The sequence below is a fragment of the Triturus cristatus genome, chromosome 4_2 (genome assembly GCF_964204655.1).
Source record: "Triturus cristatus chromosome 4_2, aTriCri1.1, whole genome shotgun sequence".
Taxonomy (NCBI): Eukaryota; Metazoa; Chordata; class Amphibia; order Caudata; family Salamandridae; genus Triturus; species Triturus cristatus.
The window spans coordinates 217,350,737-217,369,868 of NC_140586.1; the positions used below are offsets into that span (position 1 = coordinate 217,350,737).

General features: G+C 45.9%; 1 protein-coding gene across 1 annotated transcript in view; it reads right to left on the reverse strand.

Annotated features, from left to right (window-relative positions):
* Window positions 1-19,132, reverse strand: part of CACNA1I (calcium voltage-gated channel subunit alpha1 I) — a 580,458-nt gene that overhangs the window by 364,191 nt on the left and 197,135 nt on the right. The window lies entirely within an intron of this gene.

A 19,132-nucleotide genomic window follows, 5' to 3' on the forward strand; every position in this document is an offset into this window, starting at 1 on the left:
CCTGGCTGATGACGGCTGATAGCCAGAAACCGGTCCTAGGATGCTTGATTCCGGTCCAGGGAAGACATGGCTTGGCAGTTCGGGCTGGACTGTTCCCATGAGGCACAGGGTCAAGACTGATTTGCATATGGCCATGTCTAAACTGGGGTGGTGTAGTGGGCAAAAGAACGATGGATTTAACCCAGATCTCTTGACTGGGGGAGAATGTCTGCATTGTCAGCATTCCGTCCATCAATTGTTTGTTGTAACGCTTTTCGCCCTAAGTGGGATGGGTATTCCCAGACGTGGGACCCGTGCTCACTACGCCACTGGAGTCAAGCTATCCTGGCTGATGACGGCTGATAGCCAGAAACCGGTCCTAGGATGCTTGATTCCGGTCCAGGGAAGACATGGCTTGGCAGTTCGGGCTGGACTGTTCCCATGAGGCACAGGGTCAAGACTGATTTGCATATGGCCATGTCTAAACTGGGGTGGTGTAGTGGGCAAAAGAACGATGGATTTAACCCAGATCTCTTGACTGGGGGAGAATGTCTGCATTGTCAGCATTCCGTCCATCAATTGTTTGTTGTAACGCTTTTCGCCCTAAGTGGGATGGGTATTCCCATACGTGGGACCCGTGCTCACTACGCCACTGGAGTCAAGCTATCCTGGCTGATGACGGCTGATAGCCAGAAACCGGTCCTAGGATGCTTGATTCCGGTCCAGGGAAGACATGGCTTGGCAGTTCGGGCTGGACTGTTCCCATGAGGCACAGGGTCAAGACTGATTTGCATATGGCCATGTCTAAACTGGGGTGGTGTAGTGGGCAAAAGAACAATGGATTTAACCCAGATCTCTTGACTGGGGGAGAATGTCTGCATTGTCAGCATTCCGTCCATCAATTGTTTGTTGTAACGCTTTTCGCCCTAAGTGGGATGGGTATTCCCAGACGTGGGACCCGTGCTCACTACGCCACTGGAGTCAAGCTATCCTGGCTGATGACGGCTGATAGCCAGAAACCGGTCCTAGGATGCTTGATTCCGGTCCAGGGAAGACATGGCTTGGCAGTTCGGGCTGGACTGTTCCCATGAGGCACAGGGTCAAGACTGATTTGCATATGGCCATGTCTAAACTGGGGTGGTGTAGTGGGCAAAAGAACGATGGATTTAACCCAGATCTCTTGACTGGGGGAGAATGTCTGCATTGTCAGCATTCCGTCCATCAATTGTTTGTTGTAACGCTTTTCGCCCTAAGTGGGATGGGTATTCCCAGACGTGGGACCCGTGCTCACTACGCCACTGGAGTCAAGCTATCCTGGCTGATGACGGCTGATAGCCAGAAACCGGTCCTAGGATGCTTGATTCCGGTCCAGGGAAGACATGGCTTGGCAGTTCGGGCTGGACTGTTCCCATGAGGCACAGGGTCAAGACTGATTTGCATATGGCCATGTCTAAACTGGGGTGGTGTAGTGGGCAAAAGAACGATGGATTTAACCCAGATCTCTTGACTGGGGGAGAATGTCTGCATTGTCAGCATTCCGTCCATCAATTGTTTGTTGTAACGCTTTTCGCCCTAAGTGGGATGGGTATTCCCAGACGTGGGACCCGTGCTCACTACGCCACTGGAGTCAAGCTATCCTGGCTGATGACGGCTGATAGCCAGAAACCGGTCCTAGGATGCTTGATTCCGGTCCAGGGAAGACATGGCTTGGCAGTTCGGGCTGGACTGTTCCCATGAGGCACAGGGTCAAGACTGATTTGCATATGGCCATGTCTAAACTGGGGTGGTGTAGTGGGCAAAATAACGATGGATTTAACCCAGATCTCTTGACTGGGGGAGAATGTCTGCATTGTCAGCATTCCGTCCATCAATTATTTGTTGTAACGCTTTTCGCCCTAAGTGGGATGGGTATTCCCAGACGTGGGACCCGTGCTCACTACGCCACTGGAGTCAAGCTATCCTGGCTGATGACGGCTGATAGCCAGAAACCGGTCCTAGGATGCTTGATTCCGGTCCAGGGAAGACATGGCTTGGCAGTTCGGGCTGGACTGTTCCCATGAGGCACAGGGTCAAGACTGATTTGCATATGGCCATGTCTAAACTGGGGTGGTGTAGTGGGCAAAAGAACGATGGATTTAACCCAGATCTCTTGACTGGGGGAGCATGTCTGCATTGTCAGCATTCCGTCCATCAATTGTTTGTTGTAGCACTACAAAAGGACACCACACCAGTTTAGAAAAATAGCCAACATTTTTATATACTTTAAGACAAGGCAAAAAACAATAAAAATCCACAATACAGTACCTACAAATGTACAGTTGTCAAAATAAGCTTTAAAAACAGTTCCTTGATGTCAATAGCTCCGTCCAGGGCTATCACGGCGTCGAAAGCAAACCAATCCAAACAGTTCTGGCTGACCGCGGCATCGCGGGCCAGCTACGGTGTCGGGAAGACCCGCAAACAGTACCTTTTAGAAATGCAGGGCGTCAGCGACCTCTCGTTAGGCTTCCGAAAACACGGAGTCCGCAGGCGTCGGTTCCGTATATCGGTGCAGGAGTCGTCGGGGCCCTCGAAGTCACACGCGTTGCAGGTCGATCTCCTCTCTGTTGGGATCAGGAGCACTGGCGTCGGCAGGCGTTGTGTGCTGCAGTGCGAAGTGCAACGGTGCGGTGCCTCCAGGTCGCAGTGCGAGCAGCGGCTCGGTGGCGGCATCGGATGGCGTCATTGGTGAGTCCAGGGTCACGGTGCGAGATGAAGGCGGTGCTCGTCACGGTCACAGTGCAAGCAGCGTCGTCGTCGTTGCTGAAGCGCTGTTGTCGGCTGACGAACTGGAGTCGATGGCGCCGGCGTCGTTAGGCCAAGGCTGCGGTGTGGGATGAGGGCGGTGCGTCGTGTAACTTTCTGAGCGGTGCCCTCGAACCATGGTGCAAGCAGCGGAGTTGATTTTGGCATGGAGCAGCGTCGTCGGGGATACCAAGGTGTCGTTATGAAGCAAGGCGGTGCGGAGTGCGGTGCCCACGGGTCACACTCCGAGTAACGGCTCGGTGGCAGCATCATCAGGCATCGTCGGTGAGACCAGGGTCGCGTTGCGGCGGTGCCTTCTGCGGTGCCAAGGCATCGTCATGAAGCAAGGCGGTGCGGAATGCAGTGCCCACAGGTCGCGGTGAGAGCAGCGGCTCAATGGTGGCATCAGCAAGCGTCGGTGAGACCAGGGTCGCGGTGTGGCATTGCGGAGGTGCCCTCTGCGGTGCCGTCAGGACACAGAGTCGGCAGCGGCGGCGTAGACGTCGTTAAGTTGCTTTTCCTCTGTTACAGCACAAAACACAAAGTCCCCAGTGCTGCGGGCAGAAGAGCTTGAAGTCTTTGTTGTTCCTGAGACTTCTTGAACAGGGAGCAAGCTCTACCTCAAGCCCTTGGAGAAACTCACAAAGCAGATTGCAGAAAGTTCAGTCCAGTCCATTCACTGCCCAAGACAGAAGCAGCCACTGCAGGCCAACACAGCTAAGCACACAACAAAGTGGTAGGTCCTCCTCTCCAGCTCTTCTTCTTGGCAGTCTTCTTGATCCAAAAGAGTTCTAAAGTTCAGGGGTCTGGGCCCCAAAATTTATATCCCAAACTCCTTTGAACTCTTAGGCAGGGAGTGTCTGTGCCCAGCCAGAGCCTTCTCTGGTATGATTTCCTGGCAGGAGGTGGAGACGGCATTGTCAGAGGCAGACCAGGCCCTTTGAGGTGCAAGGAAATCTCCTCCCTCTTCTCCCATCAAAGCCCAGGTATCTTCAGCCCTTTCCTGACCCACCTAGACTATCTGGAACCACTCCTGCCCTTTTTTTGTTTCCCCCAGCCTTCTGTTATCCAAAACCTAGACAGGCAATACACATTCCAGCAGAGGCACACGGAATGACTGAGCAAGAAAATACCTACTTTCTAAAAATGGTATTTTCAAACACAGAATGTAAAAATCACCTTCACTAAAAAATGCGTCTTTAGATTCTGAGTTCAGGCATACTACATTTTATTTCCCTACCTAGTTCCCAGGGCCAGTTATGTTTATAGGATGTTATAAACCAACTTCCCATTCTGTCCTATGGGGAACAGCTAGCCTTACAATAGTGGAAAACAATATGGGCTGTGATTCACTATCGGGACATGCCACACACACCAGGGCATGTTCTACCTCTCACATACACTGCACCCTGCCCACAGGGGCACCTTGGGCCTTCCTTAGGGGTGCCTGACATATAAGAAAAGGGAAGGTTAGGGACTGGCAAGGGTGTGCACTGGCCAAGTCGACATGGCAGTTACCAACTGCGCGCAGACTCTGACATGGCAGGTCTGAGTTACCTTTTTAAGGCTACTCACGTGGGTGGCACAATCAGTGCTGCAGGCCCACTAGTAGCAGTTGATTTACAGCCCTGGCACACTCAGTGCACTTTACTAGGGACTAACAAGTAAATCAAATATCCAATCATGGAAACACCAATCCATAACACAATTTACCACTGGAGCACTTGCACTTTATCACTGATCAGCAGTGAGAAAAGTACGCAAAAACACTACACCAGCAAAAACAGTCAAAACCGGGAGGGCAGAAAGCAAAAACTCAGGGCAAACACGCCAAAAGATGCCAAGTCTAGAAGAAGGTTTTTCAGAATTTAGGACATCATTTGTTAGGGTCCCCTTAGGGTGACATGAATACATTTGCTTGCTAGGTTGACCTGAGAGAAACTGAGAAGTGGGCCTAGGTATTTCCTGGGTAGGTGTTTTTAGGTGTTCACTCAGGAGTAACAGAGAAGCAACCCACACCATACACTGGCCACAGGTAGTGAAGAAATGTGGATTTTTAGGTTAGTTCAGAAGCAAACAGTCGAGCTGCACAGGTCATGGGCTGCCTACTATATGGCAAGCTCCCAATTCCATAGTTCCACTTAGGAATGAGAGAGAAGCAAGACAAGGGGGTGCAATGATTTACTGACCTACAGGGTATGTTTTCCATATGTGCATTCAGATCTGTCAGGTAATGGACTTGATCCAGTAGTGAGAGAGAGAGAAGGACAGGGGTACCCACTGGTCTGAGTTAATGGCCACCAGTAAAAATGCTCAATAATGTCCTTCAAGAAACAACAAAGGAGCAACCTAAAGCATGCGCTGGTTACAACCCACCATAATGGGTGTTTTATATTGTCCTGTAGGGTCAGCCCTTGGAGTCATAGGAGAAGCCCAATGTCATACAAAGGTTACCGTTGCCTTCAGCAGTTGTTCCTTGAGGTTAATCCAAGAATAATATTCTAGAAGAATGGAAGAACTCTTTCCAGCTTGGGCATCCAGGGAGAGGAGGTCGGGACAGCCAGGTGCATGGTGGAAAAACATCATGGGCAAAATGGGCAATGTTCCACTCTCTGCATCCCGTCCCGAAAGCAAATGTGGTGGGAAACAGAATGAATGGTAGGTCACGTGGGTGATGAAGTGGCCATTGACTAGCTGCTGACCGCTTCTGTAACATTATCCCATCTGCACTACCAGAGAGCTAGTGTCACACTCTGCGTTTTGTTTAAGGCTGTGGTTGCCAACCATGTTGAGTGTGCAGTAGGCCATCTACAGTCAAACAGCCAAACCCACTGTGCAGTAGGCCATCCCAGAGAAGCAATGTGAGAGTGTCATACCGCAAGCAGTGTAAACTGGCTGCTGGATTGAGTGTACAAGTCTATCCTAGAGACTACGTGAAATGCAAAGATATACAGTGAGAGCAAAAGATAGATAGCGGGAAGGCCAGACCACTATGGCGAGGAGCTCAAAATGGAAATATCTCAATGGATCCTGTCAGACATGTACACCGATGAGAGGAGTAGTGGTGCTCATTGACAACAGAAACATTCATGCTGATACAATTGGGGGGGGGGCTCTCACAGAGCATAGAAATAGGTACACTGACAGCAACAGAGGCGGGCTCTCAAACCATAGACATCTATACACTGAGAGCCTTTTGCAACTCACGGTTCACTGGAAGATGTGTTTGACCTACTGCGGCACTGTAGTTTCTTTTATGCATTCCTGTGTTGCCAAAATCAAGATGGACAAGGATAAGCTCATCCTAATAGCTCCAGACTGGGCCCAGAGGGTCTGGTACTGCAGCCTGCTGAATCTCATTGTCTGTCTCTGCTCCATCTACCTCTTTGGGAGGACCTGCTCACCCAACAACACAACAGGGTTCTGCACCCAAACCGCCACTTTCATATGTGAAGATTAAAGCTGAGTGATTTGATCTGCCCAGTAAAGTAGTGTATTTCATCTTGGCTGTTGACCTTGAGTCCACAAAGTTGGTCGATTGTGGACTATGGGCTGTGTGTGGCCTGTTGTCCGCACAGTCTTGTTGATTCGCTGCAGGTTAAACTTTCTTATGCTCTTGTATTTGCCCTGTTTGCCCTATCGTTGGCTGCACAAGGGTTTTCCATGGGCCCCATAAAAGAATGAGAAAAAGCTCAACTGATTTGACCCCAGGGCTATTCTTTTTATTTTATTGATCGAACTAAGGAGCCCGGAGTGTATGACAAACTCTTAGTTGTTTTTCTAAGACGGGATCGATCATCCTTTGCATAAAAATCTGCTATGCCTTGGCAATAAAGGAGTCTCTGGAGAACTTTTGGACTCATTCTATCAAAGATAAGGCCCACACAATGGCATTGGCAAAGAGTGTCCCAGCGCAGGACATTTGCTAGGAACCCACATGGGCATCTGTACCACAACTTCAACAGGTTACTACTTGATGCTCAGGTGGGAGGTAAGAGCCATTGTCTCACTCTATCCTGCAGGAGCTCCTGTTGTGAAGGCTTTAACTCAGACCCCTCCACCTTTTGGGAGGTACTGGTTTGGTACTTATTCAAAAGACATAATGAGAAATCGGAAGTTAGAAGAATTCTTTTTGGTGGATACTTAATCTGACCACCGATTCCTGACTGACTTGCTGTCCTCCAAATCTGTGGACCCACCTCCTAGGTGCTGAGGTTCCAAGTTGCATTTTGCAAGCTGTTACGGTTCCCAATCTGTTACTGATGCACTGTATCTACAGGTACAGAATGCTTGGGTGTAAACCAACATCAGTGCACAGAAATGGTGATTACATACAAGGTGTTGCTTCTGGAGGAGAGTCAAGGCAGCCACCAAAACCGATGGCTCCATCTACCAGCCCTCAGGAGCAATTGCTGTGGGAAATTCAAAATGTGAGGAATCTGCGGTTATAGTATTCATTAGAAAGCAAGTTACTGGAGGTAAGTAACTTGTCTTTCCTGCACTTCAGTTTGTTTTCAGCAGACTAACAAAGCCGTGCTTAGCAAACCAAGAGCTCCTTTCACTAGAGGAATGCAGCAACTATAGTAACTATTGTTTGGTTAAGAAACATCCTCATATTTAATGTTTGTAAAGCAGCTACATGGAAGTCTATTCATGGTTTTACCAGGCATTATTGTCTGTATTTAGTCTCCAAGCTGAATACAATATTATGACAAGCTGCTCTCAAAATCCTCTCTGAATAAAGTCTTTAGCTGGTATTTCACAAGTCCTGGCCGTTTAGACCTAGACACCGTGAGTTGTTTTGCAGATAATCTTACTATTCTATTCTACATTCATTACTACCAGTGAAGATCCTACATTGCAGAACTTTTAATCCTAGTTCTGCATTGAAGGAACTATGAACAACCCTCCAGCTTCCCCGGCAGTGACAGAGAGAACCTCCACTTTAGCAGCTTAAGAATAGGCGGAAGGACAGAAGATTGTAAAGATCTATTGGGTGAAAGGCAAATGAAGGGACGGGTGAAAGGATAGGCAGATGGGGATGAGTGAAAGGCTGAGTGAAAGGATGGATGGATTGATTTGTGGATACATTCATGGGTTGACAAGTGAAAGGATGGATCTATATATGAAAGGGTAGACGGATATACAGCTCGATTTGAGGATGAAAGAAAGCATGATCTAATCTGTGGGTGGTGGAAAGTTTAAGGGATGGTGCAGAACAGTTGAAGGCTTGAACAGATGAAAATGAACAAATGGGATGGAGTAAGAATGGATGGATTGATGAAAGGGTGGGGTGACCTCTTCTAAAGACGGCCATGTCTGCTTTCTTCTTGTGCTCTGTGATTAGATGTATGGTTCAAAGTGGGGAGTTTTTAATTTTTATGCTACTCTCCTGTTTCACAGTCTATTCCAGAGATCTCCAACCTTTCTGTAGTTATGATCAGTGAAAATGATCATGGGCTACTGAAGGCTATGCAACTTGCGCATTGTTACAAGACAACTCCACGACCAGATTCAATGACTTAAAACCTAATTTCCATAGAGCCAAATGCTATGGTTTGAACAAAATACTATGCTTATATGGATTCCATAAAACTCATTTACATTTTCTTTCATTTACAAGTCTCACATTTATAAACAGGATGCATCTTGTTCCCAGTGCCGTGTAAACAATGCACCATAATTATAATAGAAAAATACAACTATTTCTACGAATAGTAGGAATTTAAAGTGAAGAAACATGCTTTATAAAACATTAAGGTCTATTGTCGGGCGGATTGTCACTCACAGGCTGCCGGTGACGTTCTGTCTGACATCGGAAGCGATCTGTCCAACATCGGAAGCAGCGTTCTGACCTATGCATCATGATGTGGCCGGTCAGACCGCTGCAGGGTGGGGGAAAGAACGATGCCTACAACAGGTTTGGAGATCCAGTCGGGGCGTCCGTTGGACAGATAATCCCTAAATGGCGGGGGTGGCTGCTCAGGCACCACTGTCGGGAATATGATGTCCGTTTCCAAGAGCCTTTCCATGTCGGCCTTTAAAGCCATGGAAAGGCTGTTGGACAGTGACCTTGGGGACACCTAGCAGGCCCGGTCCCCCGTGGCCTTCGCTATGAGGCCTGGGGGGCACCTGTGGTACCCCCCAAACATCCATTCCCCAAATGGCACCTGCCACATGGTGCTTGGATGTTTTAAAAGTGTATGTTTTCTGTTGAGGCTTGTGCTGCAGTTTGATGTTCAATCCTCAATAGACAATATACACTTTGCGACCCCCAAGAAGGCAGTCGCAACATAATGATGGAAGCGGGACCGTCGACGCCTTGTTTGGCAGTCCTGTTACGATGTCGGTTGGACGCTTGTCTGACTGACATCGTGATTAGGACCAAAGATGTAAATGGCTTAATTCAAAGTGGAGAAAAACATTAATTTTTAATGTTCCGTACAAATATTTTTCTTTCCTTTAAATTTCTCTCATTAAAAAAATGACTGTATTTTTCGGTTATAAATGTGGCACAGGTTCTAGTGCCCACTGGGAGCAAAAGGCCTGCTGTTTGTAAATGCTTTGAAATGGGAGAAAATTAAAATGAAGCATTCATTTAATCATTGAGGTAACTTTTCATTTTAGTTTTCCCCATTTAAAAGCATTGAGAAACATCATTATGTTCTCAGCTCTAATATTGAGATGACAATTTTTTTATTAAAGAGTTAAATACCTTAATGTGTCAATTATTCACCTCTGTGCCCCAGCCTGGGTCATAAATCTGATTGAGCACTGCTCATTATCAGGCCCTGCTATATGCAGCCTGATGATGATAATGTAACTTTAAAAGAAAAATGTGACCATGTACTTATTTAAAAATGAACTCAAGTCTGGGAGCTAATCTGAAGGTGTCTAGGTCACTATTAACCGGTTGGCGACATCTGGTCTGTCCTTTTCAACGGCATAGTGTGAAAGAGGTGGTATAATAGCAGGCTAACAGTGGACAGACTGTTCCTCTGATTCTAGTGTCTATCAAAAAGTGCATAATATAGCACTGCCTTACATGCAAATAATATTGTTTCTTTCTACATTTTTGCATTCTTAGATTGCATGCTATCTAAAAAAAACTTCTCTATATTCCTAAAATCAGGCATGAAAACTGATCTTGAGTTAAAAAAAAGTCTGACTGTTGTCCCTCATTTCTTTTTTAATTACCCTCACCTTCATTTCTATCCTCTGCATTCTTGCTCTCTCTGAGCACAGTCTACTCTAAGTCACCTGCATGTTTGCCCTAACCTCTTTATTGTATTTCTGCAAATTGCCCACACTTCATTTAAAAGATCGCAATCTTCTTCTTTGAAAGTCATATCCCCGCAGCCCAACAAAATCTAATCTCCTTATCTAGCTCATACATCAATCCCAACAATCAACTGCATGAACTCACATACTCTCCCAGTCCCGCACTAATGATCACAGCTAAATCCCATTAAATTAATCTACCACAAAGAAACTGGACAAAATGCATAGAAGGTTTTGCTTGTCTCAATAAACAACAATAAATAACCAATGACCACTGGAGTAATCACTAACCTTGAGTTCCCAAGCAGCATGTTGCCTGGCGTAAAGTGCCTCAGTGCCTGTCAGGGGTAGCTTACAGTACAGTAGCAAGAAAGAGAAGGCCCTTTCACTGACCTTAGACATATATACACTGTAAGCAAGAGAGGAGGCTTACAGACCACAGAAACATATACACTGACAGCAAGAGGTGGGGGTAGAACAGGTCACCGTGTTGAGGGGCTTTAATACGGAAATGCACATTTTAAAGGTGCCTTTCAGACATGTACACAATGGAAGAAAAATGGTCCCTCCACGAGAACGGAAAAATGTTGGCAAGAGAGGAGATTCTCACTTACCATAGAAACATATCCATTGACAGGAGAAAGAAGGCCACTCACTCACACTAATGACAAACAGACTGACCTCAAGGCAGGGGCCTCCATAGGAACATAAATGCCAAACAACAGAGGGACCAAAAAAACCAAGCCTATACAGTGACAGCATCAGAGAAAGGGCCCTCTCACATACCACAAAACCATAGACTGACAACAAAAGTGGTATATCTTGAAGACCAGAGACACAGATAACACAAGAGGTGCCTCTCAGTAACAGCAGGAGAGGTGTCTCATACTCACACGGAAATACCTAATGTCTACAGACACCTATATGCCAAGAGAAGTGACTCCACTGACAACTGAAGCATACAGTCTGCCAAAAAGGGCAGCACCTTACACCAGCCAGGTAAACACTTCGGGCCGGATGTACTAACATTAGGAATACCGATCAGTATTGCTTATGTATGAAACTCTTTTGAATTTCATTAGCGATTCCTAGGTGGTCGCAAATAGACCTACGTCATACATAATAATGAGGTAGGTCACAATTTGCGACCCATTAGGAATCGCAGCCGTCACAGGAATAGTGGCCTGCTGAAGTCAGCCGACCCCTAGGTCTATAATTGTTTTTTATTAAATCAATATATATATTTTTTTAACTGAGACACGTGCCTCTAGTGGGCAAACTAGGTTATGTTAAAGATGTCCCCCTCCCCCCCCTGCAGATCGCCGTCTTCTTTCCATGCTGTTGCTGTTGGCTAAACAAAGAGTGGCCATGCACTGGGGCAAATGCTCCACACCCTCAATCGACACCTGGATAACTGACATCACATTTTGGCAGAAACAACTGTCCACCTTTTGGGAGCTAACACCCCTCACATCCAGACCAAAGACACAAGGGTTGCATTCCTGGCCTTCAGTGGCGTGGCGTGGCTAGGCCTTAGGCCGCCCATGGCAGCCCCTGTGTTTGCCGCCTGCGGCGGCATGATGGAGGAGTGGGGGGGAGGGTTTGCCGGCTAATCATGGGGCCGGCGGCAGGTAAGTGTGTGGGGCTTAGGAAGATGCTGTCGATTCTTGCGGTCGCGATGGCCGCAGGTATGAGCGGGGGAGGGAGGTCAGGCCGCCGCACCCAAAACTCGTGCCGCCTGGGGCTGTGTGCCCCCACCCCTAGTTCTGCCACTGCGGGCCTGGCTTAGGCAGAAAGACTTGGACTCTCCCACTTTGCCTGGTACACCCAGTACTCTACCCTGACTTGCAGTTATAACGCCCAAAGGTTCCCCAGTGCTGTTCCATCTGGTACGTCTAGCAATGTTAAACACCACCTGCTGTTCATAGTGGCTCCTGTTTTAATTGCCACAGCTGGATGTACTATCAGGTTAGACGATATATGTGTACTATTGTAAACTAGTATAGAAGCAGAGGAAATCATATAAACTGGTCAATCAGAAGCTCTGCACATTGAATTTAAATGGGCTCATAAACCAAATCAAAAGATGGGAGGTCATGTTGTATGCCATAAGCATGCTCCGATTGTCCTTGTATTGCAAGAGATGCATCTTCTGGGCACCAGACTTGATTTTTAAGGAATGTTAGGTATAATTGAGTTTACCACACACGGTGTGCTAGAAGCTTCCAGGGAGTCTGACCCTACTGCACAAGTGGTCTCCAAGGTACATTCAGATGATTTAGGTGTGTCTGTAGCAATAACGGAGAATCTATGGTCGACCTCCGTTTTTATGTCCCTCCTACTCTTGTTAATAGGATGCTTCAAGCAGTCTCCAGCGTCCCACTTCACACCCTGATAGAGATAACCGTGGTGGGAGGGGATTTGCCCTATCATGTATATGACTCTTGATATAGACAATCCCTCCCAAGCTGCCAGAATAGCGCCCCTTTTTGAATGGGTGACCTCCTTGGAGTTTGGTGATGCATGGAGAAAACGGCACCCCAGGGAGAAATAATCACATGTTACTCAGTCCCTAATTGAGGCTTGTCCTAGAAAGATTACTTATTTGTCTCAGTCGCTAAACTCATCGCCACCGTGGGTGCCAGTATATTGTCCAAAGGGTTATCTGATCATGTCTTGGTGTTGGACTGCCTCGCCGTCATCAGCACGGCCCCAGGGGCATTTGTTGCCTCAAAGCATGGTGGCTAAAGGATAATGTATTTGCCCATCCTCTATGCAATGCCATCAAGGATTACTTGAAGCTGAATAAATCCTCAGTGTCACCCTCAGTTACCCTGTGGGAGTCCTTTAAGGCAGTGTTCTAGGGGAGGGCATGCTTCTATGTCCCGTGAAGAGAAAGGGACAGTGGAACAAATCCTGGAGCTCGAAAAGGATCTGCCGAGTGAGTACATTGAGGAAGTACACAGGCTACTTCAGTCTGGTGCTAAAGCAAAAACATATGGATACATCCAGGCTGGCATTAACAATGTCCCAATACAGAATATATAAACTGGGCAAGAAAGCAGACAAGCTTATTCACTGGCTAGCACACAGGGATACTGAATCCAGATTTGTTCTCAATGCAAAACTCCGAGTGCCAAGTATTCACTAGCAATTGCAGTAGTATTTACAGATTACTATCGGAAGCTATATCAACAACACAACCGTATGACTGGAAATGTTCAACTTCATCACAAATGACTTTCTGGAAGAGATACGGTGGGCCATATTGTCCAAATGGTTTACTATGGAGAATTTTACAAAAAATACTCATTGCTACTATGGCCGCATTTTCTAGTCCTATTTGAGATTAGGCAGAGTATTTCCCATAAGGAAGAGCTAAATGGCACAATGATAACCATTATTCTAGAGCCCAAAAAGTCACCAGAAAAATGCTATTCATATCAACTCATATAATTCCTCAATGTAGAAACCAAACTTTTACCAAAGATTCTGGCCTCCTAACAAGCTAGTGTGAAACGTACATTGGCCCCTGAAGACCAAAGTGCCTTTATGCCGGGCAGGAGCACAAGGCACTATGTGTCATGTCCATGTGGCTTTGACCGGGGTAGCCGACCTACAGGGTCCGGGGGCACTAGTTCCTATAGACTATGAAAAAGCTTTTGACACAGTCCAAAGGCCCTTCCTAACCACAATGCTTCTGAAAACGAACATAGGCTCTCAATTCCTTGGATATGTTGCAGCTTTTTATGATGATCCTCAGCCACAGTTTAGAGCAAATGGGGTTCAGTCGTCCCCTGTTCCCCATCAAGTGAAGCACCTGCTAAGGTTGAGCTCTCTCTCCTCTCCTTTTTAGGTCTCGCCTGAGCCAGCGCTTTAGCGCTGCTCTGGCGAGAGCTTTAGTAGACGGGGGATTTGGAAGTGCAAACTAGTGCTTTCAGGCCTCCAAATACAGTGCATGTGCGCCGGGCGTGTGCACCATTTGGCAGCCTGCGAGATTATTTTGCGGCCACTTTGATGTTCACAGTGAGCCGCACGGCCACTGAGCACATCAAAGCGGCCGCGAAAGTGCTCACCATTTGCCAGCCTGCGTGCCTCTCTCCCCTACCCCCTCCCTTATCCCACTGCCTGTTTGTTTTGTTTAGGAACCTGTGAACGACTACCGTCTTTTCTTTATGTTGTAAAAATAGTTTCTATTTGTATGAGGCTTTTACAATAAATGTTTTAAACAATTGCCCTTCTTTTAAACCCAACCCTGACACTTGCTTAGTTTGACAATCTCTCAGAATGGAAGTTCAGCTCAACAAAAGGAAGTAGACAAAATTATACACTGTTAACCAAACTCTAAGCATACTTACCTTCGTATGCTGAATGGAATTTAGTGTTCGCGTTAGGTCCATAAACTAGCAGTGTAGCTTCCTGTGGTAGGTTGTTGATCTCATCGCTACAAGGCTCGTGAAATGAGTGATCCACCGAGTATTTTCCAGATGTGCAGTACTGGGCCTTTGAAATGTTCAGTTTTTCAAGCTTGAACTTTGGAGCCCCAGTGAGCGGTTTTAAAAAAGAGAAACAGGTTGCCCTCCACGGTAGAATACAATATGTTTTTGAGTGCATCGACTTCTGTATTTAAGGCCCTATGAGATAGCACAATGTACAGTTGTGTTTTGATTTTTTTTTTTTTATTCATATCTGCATCGTTTTCGGCACTAGATATGGTCTTTCATTGTTACGTGGACATTTTGTAGATACAATGTTGCTTTAGTGAATTTTGAACAGGGAATGTCTATCAGGCATCAGGATAGCCAGGTCATTTATTCTGAATTGAGACTGTGCATTACGTTATCTGAAGAATCTATTAATAAACTTGGTGAATGAAATATAGTGTTGCCACCAAAAATCGAAATTCATGCACCATGACCTGCTCCTGTAACGCTTTGCAGCTATGTATGAATCCTAAAATTGCAGCTTAGTTCCACTGACCTTGCCCTACTCATAGCTAAACGCTCTATAACAATGAGATGGCAATCGGCCAGGCCCCCAGCGGTCCACATCTGGCATGGGGAGGTGCTTCGCTGGGGATGAGCTGAGAGTGCAGGCATCGGGCAGGAGGAAGCCACGGGATTAGGGAAGAATATGCTCTCTGTAGACTGGGACCTTATGCTAGAGGCATTCCAAGCCCTCAAACCCGCACCCTTTCCCGCTGCACACGACACATAGGAGAGGCCTCGCAACTCGTCACCACATAGCAGGGCCCGGCCCAGGAACAGGACAGACGCACAATACTATGGCACACGCAATCTAAGCCCACACATCTACACCAAGGTAACTGAGGTAGAACAGCACGTCAGCAACATAAACCGGGGAAGAGCCAGATTGGGAGGGTGGGAGTGGTTGTTAAGTTAACACTTTTGTAATTATATCTAGCTATGTTATTGCCTGCACTAAAGGATAGACTCAGAAATGTGAATACAGTGTCATAACTATGCAAGTCAAGAAATGAATACCAGATTTAAATTACCGGTACTTATAAATGCATGACAAACTGCCTTTCTAATACAACAACGTACCAAAAGTATTCAAGCTCATTCAAGGCTCAACAAAATAAACAACCATTGGCATAGCCAATAGGTCTCGCCTTTGGGACCTTATAAGTGTTTAGCCGTGCAATAGTTGATGTTGTTGCACCAAGGATATTGTGATGGATAGCTAAACACTTATAAGGTCCCAAAGGCGAGACCTATTGGCTATGCGAATGCTTGTTGCTCTAGCCATCTAACCACTTATTGAATGAATTGGGAAAGATGCAGAGATAGAAGGGTTTCGCTAGCTAAATGGGACGGAGGACAGAGTGTCTCTATATGCAAACTACGTGTTTCTTTTCATTCAGCACCCAGAGAGCGCATTGCATTGGCTAATGAAGATGCTAAACGTCTATGGACACGCCTCTGAGTTGACGGTGAATTGGAATAAATCCACTTATGTACAAATACGCAGCCCTTCACCACAGCGACCTGTGAACACTCACTTTAAAATGGCTGAAAACCATTTGGAATACTTGGGTATGATCGTAACGTGGGACCAACAGAGAGGGCTTGGGACTTAAGCATCACCATCATAAGACAATGCACTCATTGGGAACTAGAAGGGTGGTCCTCTTTACCCATTTCCATGATGGATAGAGCATCCCTCTATAAAATGACCACGTTGCAATGTTTCCTGTAAATGCTACAGAACTACCCTTTTAATCTTCAACCTACTCTCTTATCAGACCTACAATCGATGATCACAAAATAATAGTGGGGAAGTAGACTCCCTAGAGTATTCACCAGAAAAACACTCTGTTCACATACGAAGGGGGCCTGGGAGTTTCCAACTTTTACCTCTACTATTGGGCAGCACAGATGGTCCCAATAGGTGACTCTCTGTTCGGGACAGACAGGATTCGGCTTTGCGGCTGGAGCTGGATGCCCTTGAGAAGCTAGGCACTTTGATAAATGTTGCACCCCTCTACCCAGCACTCACTCTTACAAATCAGGAGACTACCATTCCTGTGCTGGCAAGAGGCCCTGAAGCACATCAAATGGTTAGATAAACTCACAAACCAGACTCCCTTGAGGTGCTGGTCGAGGATGGTGCAAGTAACGCAGCTCCCTGGATTCAGAGCATGGGCCCTTATAAGAATTTCACACCTGGGAGACATCTGGGAATATGACCATATCAAATCCTTTGAACAACTAGCAACAGATTTTGAACCACACAAGACTTAGTTCTACAAACATCTGCAGCTCTGCCACGCACTCGCTGCACACAAAGATGATGTAGATGCAGTGCCTAATTTGAATCCACTTGAACTACTTTGTTGCAAAGGTAGCTCATGAAAATACAGGTTCTTGCTCCTCAACACCCCAGACCAGCTTGTTGGGATATAAGCCGCGTGGGAACGAGACATGGAAGAGCTAGATGATGAGGAATGGCAAGAGGCTATGATGGCTGCTCTTGAGCTATCCTCCAATCGTGGGATAATCCAACTAACTACTTTTATAGGACCTACTATAGTCCCGAAAAGGCCTGGAAGAGAGGTAGAGCCCTGCTTGCACCTGATGTGGCAGCATCACAGGCTAATCTTATTACATTATACGGGAAGACCCACACATTCATATATACTGGAGGCAGATCCATGAAGTCTATTGCCAATCGACACGGGTGACAAAATACTTCACCTTCTATGAGTGAATAAACAAGTGGAATGAACGACTGCACCACAGCAGAAAAAGTGATTTACAAATGGAGAGGGTATGCAGAAAATCATCAAAAGATATGGGGCTCCAGGCTATTCCTACACTTCCTGACTTAATGCAATATGTTTTCTATTAATTGCCATAACGAATAGGCATACAATTTCTCTGATATATCTTGTTCTTGTACATTAAGTATCTTCCATTAATAAATTGTTGTATTGTTTTGAAATGAATTAAAGCCTATAAAAAGATATTTATAAATAACTGCATGTTTCCAATTTGGCTGAAGTGAAAATTACTCTGAGGTGAAAATGGTATCGCAGTGAAAAGAAAACAATTTTACGTTTTAGGAAGTGATTTAAATCAAGATTTTGCAAAAACTTTGATCAGAAAATAAATTGCACACCCCTAGTTTCAGGGTGGTCATCAGCTCAGTCCGCATCATAATCAACATTACTTCCTGCTAGCCTTGTGGGATAATTATACAAATTCAAAGTACAGCTCGTCCACAGTATCAATATTTGACCGTCATTTTTCACTCTTTTGAAACATAAACATGCAATACAGTGAAAAACACGGATATATCACTTCAGAAGTATTTTAGAACTGACTAAAATATGTAATATTCATTATGAAACTGAGTCATAGTTGGCATATATAAAAAGAATATAATGATTTTACACAAAATCTTATTGAAGGGCCAGCTCCTGGCTCTCACAGAATCAGAAACCTAAAGAAATGACTGGTAGTTTTCTCTGAGGAAATTGACCACACTGTTCTCAAACACCAAACACACCTTCTCTCTCAGTAAGGCAAAAAAAAAAAAAAAACAACAAAAAACAAACATTGGCCAAACCAATCGGTCTGGAATTGACTGCCAACCTTCTCGCTTCGCCAATTCTCGTTTTGTCATGATTTTACAAAACTTTATTGCTAGGAACGCGGCTGACCCTTAATCTAGAAAAAGTATTGACTAAAAGTAGAAATATATTTTGGGTCTCAAAACGTACACATTGCCTTGCCCTAGTAGTCCCTGGCACTTAAGGGAACTACTGCACGTGGATGGGTTCTTTGTGAGAGAGCAGAATGCCGTTGCTCACAGTGAAGTTAGCCAATGGCTGTAGTGGGCTGACCAACTGCCTGTGTGCCGTAATAGGCAGAAGAAAAATGGGAGTGGCACAATAATAGGCCAATGGATGAAGAAAGCTGGTGGAAAGCCCCTCTAAGTAGGTTTTTATGCATATAATTTTAGTAAAAACAAAGATCTTGGCTAAGGCCAGACCAAATAACCAAATACGTTTTACTCCTACTGTTGTAATATAGAGTTCACACAACATTTGCAACTATTTCTCCAGCCTCATAGACACATTCCAGGCTGCCCCTGAATATGATTTAACAGGAGAAAATGGCGACCTTTCCCCAGGCTGTGGGCCGGTAATATGGAGCAGGGGACGGGGGAGTGCTTGACCCATTATCTCTTCTTTTTGTATTTGACATGTAGAAGTTCTGCCTCGTACCTTCTTAATTACTGGCCACTTGCCAATTTCAAAACCTCACCCCTCCTACCACCTTTAAGGCACATGCTGTTTACATGTATGGGCACGGAAATGGAAGATGGGTTGAAGAGGGACCTCAGTGCCCGTGTCCTGGAAAAGTACTATGAAAAATCCTGCAAAGTTAGGCGCTATATTAGCACATTCGGGCGACTATGGTGATGTCTCTTCCTATTCGTCACAGCACATGTTTACATCTAGGCAATGCTTCCTGGTGATCATAGAATCATATTCACTCTGAGAACTGCAGAAACTGCCAGAAACTCATCTACAACATCGCAAGACGCATGCCTCAAG